Here is an 8,868-nt window from a genome sequence, read left to right as displayed (position 1 = left end):
TTATGTATGAAATGAACTATTATTGTGGACACTGATGATGTATGATTGTGTAGCACTTTATGAATTTCTTACATTTACGCAGTTACCAAACGCTCTCTCTCTCTCTCTCTGACACCCGTGGCGAGCCACCTCCTCGTGGTGGGTGCTGGGTCACGCTAAGAGCTCGCCGACACCCCCGTAGTGGACCCGGGGGGATATTTGGTCCACCAACCCGTTTGCCGTGGGTTGCGGCCTGTGTCGGCGGAGGAGGGGATCCTGGTGGTTGAGGGCAATAGGGGCCTGCAATCGTGTTCCTGTTGCTCAATACACCACTTTGGCCCTGACTTCGCCTAGACGGGTGGTCGAATAGGCCCGGTTCGACCAATCGGCTGGTCACGCCAAGCCCTGTGCTACATTTGTTTACTGTTGTGAGAAAATTACGAAATTATAACATGTCTAAAGATTTGGCGAATGTTTTGATCTTAATGTTGTTTGTTTTTGCATAGAGTCGTATGCCAGAAGGCGGTGGCTCATGGGCCAATCTGGTGGAACTATTAATCTTTTAATTTTTCTGCTGGAGTATGTCATCCGGGTATCCTTGGTGCTGCAAGCTGGAGATCCGCTTGTTTTTAGCATTGTCCTTGTGATACTCCGTGGTGGGTGGGGAGCTCGGATGATGAAATCTCAACCCTAAATATGGTTTATGAAATCCCCACAAAAAAAACCAAACGTCCTCTTGAAAATGATGTTGATGATAATGACCTTCGACCGTCCAGATCAATTGAGTTTTGGCCACGCTTTCTTGTTATTGAATCTGCTGATAAAACGCCTATAAAATTGAACCCGTTCGCAGTTGCCAAAGGTATTCAAGGTATTGCCGGGGAAGTTAAGAACATTAAACGGCTACGTTCAGGTGCACTGCAGGTTGAGTGTGGGAAACGGCAGCAGTCAGTCAATTTGATGAGCATAGAATCGTTTGTTGGAATTCCGGTTACTGTATCTGCTCATAAGACGTTAAACACGAGCAAAGGAATCATCAGAGACCGTGATCGGTTGTTTTCTGACATGACAGAACTTGACATCATGACTGAAATGAAAGATCAAGGTGTGCTCGATGTCAAACGCTTTTCAGTCTGCAAAAACAATGAAAGTGTTCCAACCAATACTTATCTGTTCTCCTTTTCATCTCAAACAGCTCCAAAATCACTGAAGGCTGGTTACTGCAACATCAAGGTTGACGTGTACATTCCGAACCCGCTCAGGTGTTTTAAATGTCAGAAGTACGGCCATGGTGTAAATACTTGTACATTGTCCGTTGTGTGTGCCCACTGTGGTGAGAAGACACACACAACAGAAGACTGTACCAGTGATTTTAAAAAATGCACCAACTGCTCAGGCGACCATTCCTCATTTTCTAAACAATGTCCTGTTTGGAAAGAACAAATGGAAATAAATAGAATCAAATTCACTCAAAATATCTCTTTTTCCGAGGCCAAAAATATAGTAAAAAGATCTGATCTTCCAGAAAGCTATGCTGCAGTAGCAAAAACAACATTGGAGTCACGCTCTAAAATAACAAAATCATCCACAGGCTGCCAAACTACCTTGACTTGGGTAAATTGCGATTCTCCACAGCTTTTGTACCCTGCTATATCATCACAGACTGAGGAACCACTCCCTAGTAGCTCAAAGTCGTCTTCTGATTACAAATCATCATCATCTCAGTCACATTCAAGGTCTCAATCAACATCTGATAGTCAGCAAACGGTGAAAAGTAAACCAAAGCCAAAGTGAGTGAGTGAGTTTAGTTTTACGCCGCACTCAGCAATATTCCAGCTATATGGCGGCGGTCTGTAAATAATCGAGTCTGGACCAGACAATCCAGTGATCAACAACATGAGCATCGATCTGCGCAATTGGGAACCGATGACATGCGTCAACCAAGTCAGCAAGCCTGACCACCCGATCCCGTTAGTCACCTCTTACGACAAGCTGAGTCGCCTTTTATGGCAAGCATGGGTTGCTGAAGGCCTATTCTACAGCGGGACCTTCACGGGTCCCAAAGCCAAAGCCTGATGCTTTAAAACAACACAGTAGCAGAGCTCCTAAGGGGTCACAAAATAAAATTCAATTGTACAATAAATATGGGTCTCTTGAAGATATGGACGTTTCTGAAAACGTCCATTCTATGGCACATAGCTTGTCGCCCTCCAAAAGAGTGCGGGGTAGATCCCCAATAAATCCCCCCCAAAAGATAGTTTATTCCAATAATATTGTACAGTGGAACTGCAGAGGATTCAGGACTAATTTACATGAATTACAGCTATTAGTCCAAGATTTTATACCTTCAGCGATATGTCTCCAAGAGACATATTTAAAACAAACAGATACATTTAATTTTCGTCAGTTTAATGCATATCATTGTTTTGCACCTCCGGGTGATCGGGCCACTGACGGATCATCCATTCTAGTCAAACAAAACGTTATTCAAAGCCCTGTTTCACTTAATACTAATATGCAGGCTGTTGCAGTGAGAATTACGTTACATGTAGCGTTTACGCTATGCTCTCTTTATATTTCTCCGTCTTCGACGTTTGCCAGAACTGATATTCAAGCTGTATATGATCAGCTCCCGAAGCCCTGTATTATAATGGGAGATTTAAATGGGCACAACCCACTCTGGGGTAGTGTAACTACAAACACTAAAGGGAAATTGTTGGAGGACTTTTGTTCTGACAATGATTTATGTATTTATAATGATGGTTCCAACACATAATTACACCCTGGTACAGGGACTTATTCTGCTCTTGACTTGTCATTGACAAATTCAGAACTACTTAATGAATTCGAATGGCCAGTCCACGATGACCTCTGTGGAAGTGACCATTTTCCTACTATGTTAAAAGCTGTAACTCCATCCGATGTTCCTCCATCATCAAGACGAAACTTTAAAAAGGCTAACTGGGCTTTATATGAAACACTGTGTGCTGAAAAACTTAAACCTGAAAGTTTTATTGACGTTCCTGATGCTATTAAATCTTTTTCTGATGAATTGAATTCCATAGCTGATGAGTGTATACCAAATTCCTCTGTAGTTCCACACATAAGAAAACCATGGTTCAACGATGAGTGCAAACAAGCTAGGAAGGCAAGGAAGAAAGCAGAACATTATTTCCGTCGGCATCCTATGGTGCATAATTTAAATAAATTTAAAATTTTAAATGCTAAAGCACGGCGTACTTTTAAACAAAACAAACGCCAATCTTGGCAAAATTATGTATCCAAAATAAATTCTCGGACACCTATGTCCAAGGTATGGAACATGGTCCAGAAAATCAAAGGTAAAGGTACTAAATCTACTGTCCATCATCTTAAACATGGAGATCAATTGCTTACTGATAAATCAGATATTGCTGATAAACTAGGTGAAACCCTTGCTAAACACTCTTCCTCTTCAAATTATGTACCAAAATTCCAGCAATATCAAAAACAAGAAGAAAAGAAAACTATTAATTTCAATTCTGATAATGGTGATGATTATAATGAAACGTTTTCTATTTATGAACTCCATACTGCTCTTGATCAAGCTCATGACACTGCTACAGGAGCTGATAACATACATTATCAACTCCTAAAGCACTTACCGGAATCCTGCCTAGAAACTCTTCTCAATATTTTTGACGATATTTGGACATCGGGTAACTTTCCTCCGTCATGGCGTGACGCCATAGTAGTACCAATACCTAAACCTGGACGTGATCATACGGATCCGTCCAATTATCGACCTATTTCACTAACTAGCTGTGTTTGCAAGACCATGGAACGCATGATAAATAATCGACTTGTTTGGTACTTGGAAACAAATAATCTTATCACAGATATACAGTGTGGTTTCCGTAAAAACAGAAGTACTGTCGATCACTGAGTGCGACTGGAATCATTTGTTAAAAACGCACTAATTAATAAACAACATGCTGTGTCTTTCTTTTTTGATCTTGAAAAAGCATATGACACAACCTGGAAACATGGTATTTTGAGGGATTTACATGACTTTGGTTTGCGAGGTCGTTTGCCTCAATTTATTGCCAACTCTTTAAATGACAGACAATTCCAGGTCCGTGTGGGTTCTACCCTGTCTGATCATTACAATCAGGATCAGGGTGTTCCACAAGGCAGTATTTTATCTGTCACTCTTTTTAGCATCAAGATCAACAGTTTATCAAAAGTCTTAAACGATTCAATTGATGGATCGCTTTTCGTGGATGATTTTAATATTTCTTGCCGAGGTAAAAATATGCATACTATTGAACGGCAACGGCAGTTGTGTTTAAACAAAATAAATAAATGGTGTCTTGAAAACGGCTTCAAATTTTCGAAGTCCAAAACTTATTGTATACATTTTTGCAGAACATATAAGCCACATAAGGACCCTGAACTATCTCTAGATGGCACTCCCATCAAAGTTGTAAAGGAGGCTAAGTTCTTGGGATAAATTTTTGACTCACATTTAACGTTTCTACCACATATCAAATCCCTCAAAACTAAATGCCTGAAGGCACTTGACTTGTTGAAAGTCGTTTCAAATTCTAAATGGGGAGGGGACCAAGCTACCCTCCTGCAACTCTATCGATCACTGATCCGGTCAAAACTTGATTATGGCTCCATTGTATATGGTGGAGCCTGTAAAAGCAACCTGAAACTTTTAGATTCTGTTCACCATCAAGGTCTAAGACTTTGTCTTGGCTCCTTTCGGACTTCACCTGTTGACAGCCTGTACGTTGAGGCCGATGAGCCATCTCTTGAGCAGCGACGCATCAAATTAGTTTTACAGTTTGTAGCAAAATTATATTCCAGTGAGTCAAACCCTGCATATAACTGTGTTTTCAGTCCTCTGTGTGAGGACTTATACAATATGAAATCTTCGCTTGTACCGCCTCTTGGTTTAAGAATTAAACCATTTCTTGCTGCTGCCGGCATGTCCTGCTTGACTGTGTTGAATATTCCATCACAAGGGATAAATATTTTAATTCACGAACTTTGAAGGATCTTTTTAATTCTGTTAGCTTTCATTTAATTATTGCATTTTTAAAAGAATTAGATTTGCTAAATGAATTGTAAATAGATAAATATTTTATGCTTGGGAGTTTGAATTAGTAACTTAGAGTGTTAGTGGCTGTATCCTCGAGGGGGGTTAAAGCACTGTAAAATTATTGTCCTCCTGAGAGGGTACGTAAGACCCAAAATATTTGAAGTCAAATTTGATCTTCCATTTTGTCTTAGCCGTAGAATATGTGTCATTTTAATTTGTGGCTAATCTTGCATACAATCACCAGCAGCTGAGGGGATGATGTAAATCCAGCTAGGGACCATGCAGGTAGCAGAAGTACTGTAAGTTCCCATGGCCCCAAGTATGGTGATCTACCTTCAGTTGTTGGTGATCTATATAGCCTGTTTTTATATTGTATTGTCTGAATAGGAATATTAGTTTTAACTTTTCACGCTAGTTTTATTTCTTATTGTGATATTCTAGTTGTTGTATTGTCCTTCGTCTACAGGTTTTATCATATACATAGATTCCTTTTTTAAGAATGCTCTCGTCACGATATGGCTGCAATACTGCCGATGTGACGTTAAATGTTAACTCACTCACTCACTCACTCACTCACTCTCTCTCTCTCACACACACACACACACGCGCGCGTGCGCGCGCACACCATTTAAACATTTAACATACGTCTTGAATATGATTATATTAATCTTTTAATATTTATCAATTCGTTTGAGTATTTGCTCCAATCCACACGTATTGACAACACAGCCAATCTACTGATACGTTTATGAGCTTCAATGGCATAACATTGTTAATGAGCACCAACACAAATCGTCTTGTGACAGGTGTTATTCGGAGAATGTAGAGAATTAGAGTGGTAATATGCACCCAGACGACATTAACAGACGCGTTCTTATTTAGACTCACCATACATGGAAACGGAACTGGACCAACGGAATTGGAGATTTTATGACAAGGAATAATTTATCTTATATTTATAATCTTCACGGTGATATAGAGATTCTTGCAAAAAGAATTCTAGAGCTGTGCAAAGAATTGTATTTGACGACTATGTAATGACGTGGAACAATCGGGTTAAATCTGACTTCACACAAAATGGAAGGAATAAGTTGCGTATCTGAATATCTAAATCTGAATGTTCTACTGAGGAATATCTTAAATGCCTCGTGCCACTGGAGTGCCCTTGCTAAGTTCCGGACTGGAGTGGTCCCACTTAAGATTGAGACTGGGACGCTATGAAAACACCCCACTGTGTGGAAGACGTTGTTTTAATTGCCCTGATGAGATTGAAGATGAGATCCACACCCTACTAAACTGTCCACTGTATAAGAGTGAAAGAGAGACTGCTTAATGACTGTCTGTCCTACTTTTAACATGTTATCTGACTGTGGTAAATTTCATTATATATTATCAAGTCCAATTGTGATGTTTGAAACGGCCAGAACCTGTAATATCATTCTTCTTAAAAGGATCATTTTGTATAATTAACCTTTACCTTTTCATATTGTATTGTATTGTATATATGCATTTTAATATTTATTGTAGACTTTTTTTGTTTATTTTTTTGCGTGTATAGTTTTGTGTCTCTTATACATCTAATACAAGATTGGTCGTATACAATTTCATTTTGTCAAATTTTATGTTGAAATGAATTGTATTTGTATCCTCATGGGATAATATCACCGGAATGAGCTTGTGTTGATGATCTAGAACAAAGGCAAGACGTCTGTTTTAATGGCACAAATATATAGGTATATAGGTCAATGCAAGCCGCATACATTAATGAAGTGTGTGAGACTTGCTTAAAATACCTTTCTTATTCTCCTTTCTGTAATAACAAAATTCGGCTTCACGACCATTACGTCATGGCACAGGATCAGTTTTAACACATGTAATACAACCTGTTCAGTCAGTCAATGGGTCTCTTACATTCTTGTTTAGTTCATACCGTGGGTTACTTTTAATTACTTGAACAGTGAGAGGGGAGAAGTGAAACATAGTTGTGCTTTTGTGGATAGAACTTATACATGTACATGCATTTTGAAATGCTTGCCATACTAGCAGTAAAAAGAACAGTCAATATAAATTCGTGACTCCTAGAACAAGGAGGATGCAGGTGAGTGAAGCTCTATACGGGATTGGTTCCTAGTTGGATATAGGACACTGGACACAGGTCAGTGAAAAGAAAACACACTACACATGATCAACTTTCATCTCTCCATGCACCAGAAGCAGTTGCATTGATATAAAGCACAAATGGACAATACAAAATATAGCTTATTCCTGCACTTATCACGAATAAATATGCCACATGCTTAAATTTGATTCAAAATATATTTTTCAAATCGAAATCAATATTGTGACCTTAATTGACACGGATAATTTCTAATCACCAAATCCAAAGAGACAAACCTTGATAGTAAGGTTAAACCTGCTCACGAAGTAAAGGTAGCATGATGTACTTGTTAACTGTATATTCAAATGTTTGATACTTTAACATACGACACCCACCGCCATATAGCTAGAAGGTTACTGAGGGCACCATCACACAACAAACAAATCATATGCAGCAATGTGTTTTATCAAATGTAACTGATTTTTTAAAGAGCTAGTTAACCCGACGTTCAACTGAGTCGCAAGAAATATATGTGTGCATCCTACCTTTATTGTCATATAACAGTCATACAATAGCAGTGGTAAGCTGTTTGGAGTTAAGATTTCAGTCTTTAGGCATTTTATAGCTGAATCTATAGTTCTTGCCATAGCTATGAGATCATAGTGTCTACATATTTATGTGTATTGCTAAACGTAGCAACTGTTTGAATATATATGCCGCCCAAGTGTAAAACTGTTACACCTGTTATCTGTCAACAAGAGAGCTAGTCCTAACGTTTTCTGATGTACTGCTCACTGATGATCGCTGGCTATCTCATCAGGTGGTTGGCACTTCGGTCTGACGTGAAACGTGTGGCTGAGCTGGTCAACAAAGAAGGGTGGAACCTATCCCTCGAATATCTCAATAAAGCCTTTGATGCCGGTGGGCAGCTGAGGGAGCCGACGGCAGGATTATTTGTGAGCAAAATATTTTAATAGATCAAAGATCAGATTAAAGGTATACACACCTGGTATTTTTCATAGTGTCACTGTTATCATGAATAATAATAATATTAAGTGCATTTCTATTGCGCCAAACTCCACTCACGAGGTGAATGCCTATAGCGCTAACAAAGCAGGCATATCATAACCATTTTCTGCTGGGTGAACAGAGGCAAATTTGAACAAACTCACTTGCCTAAGGTGAGACCACATGCGTCATGTGCTTTGCTGTGGGGCAGGATAGAATTCCTAGACATTCTCAGGCGTTAAGCTTCCGGTCACCCATATCAAAGTGACGTATCCGTTACGACGTTATATGCAACATTCTGGCGTACACGTCACAAGAAATCATATTGGTATCAATAACCGACCATAATGTCAATATCTGGTGTAAACACCTACAGTAACATCCCTGACTCAATTCCTTACTGACTCGATTAGATTAGATGCTCATCTGAATGTTATCCTGGACGAGCACAATGAAACCGGTTTAAGTTCATGTGACAGCAAGAAGCCACTCACGTGTGCATTCACGTCACTAATAATGAATTAACTTGACGTGACGTTAAAACCCCTGTTATACCTATCATGTTATGTATTATTCGTTTGTACAAACAATGACATACTATTACACGAAGTAATCTGTTGACATTTTTGCATATCTAGGTTATTTTGCCAATTTTGAAGTCATCGACAACGAGACTTCTCAAGTTGGGTTAGGC

The sequence above is a fragment of the Haliotis asinina genome, chromosome 4 (genome assembly GCF_037392515.1).
Source record: "Haliotis asinina isolate JCU_RB_2024 chromosome 4, JCU_Hal_asi_v2, whole genome shotgun sequence".
NCBI lineage: Eukaryota > Metazoa > Mollusca > Gastropoda > Lepetellida > Haliotidae > Haliotis > Haliotis asinina.
Note: the sequence above shows the minus strand (reverse complement) of the source record.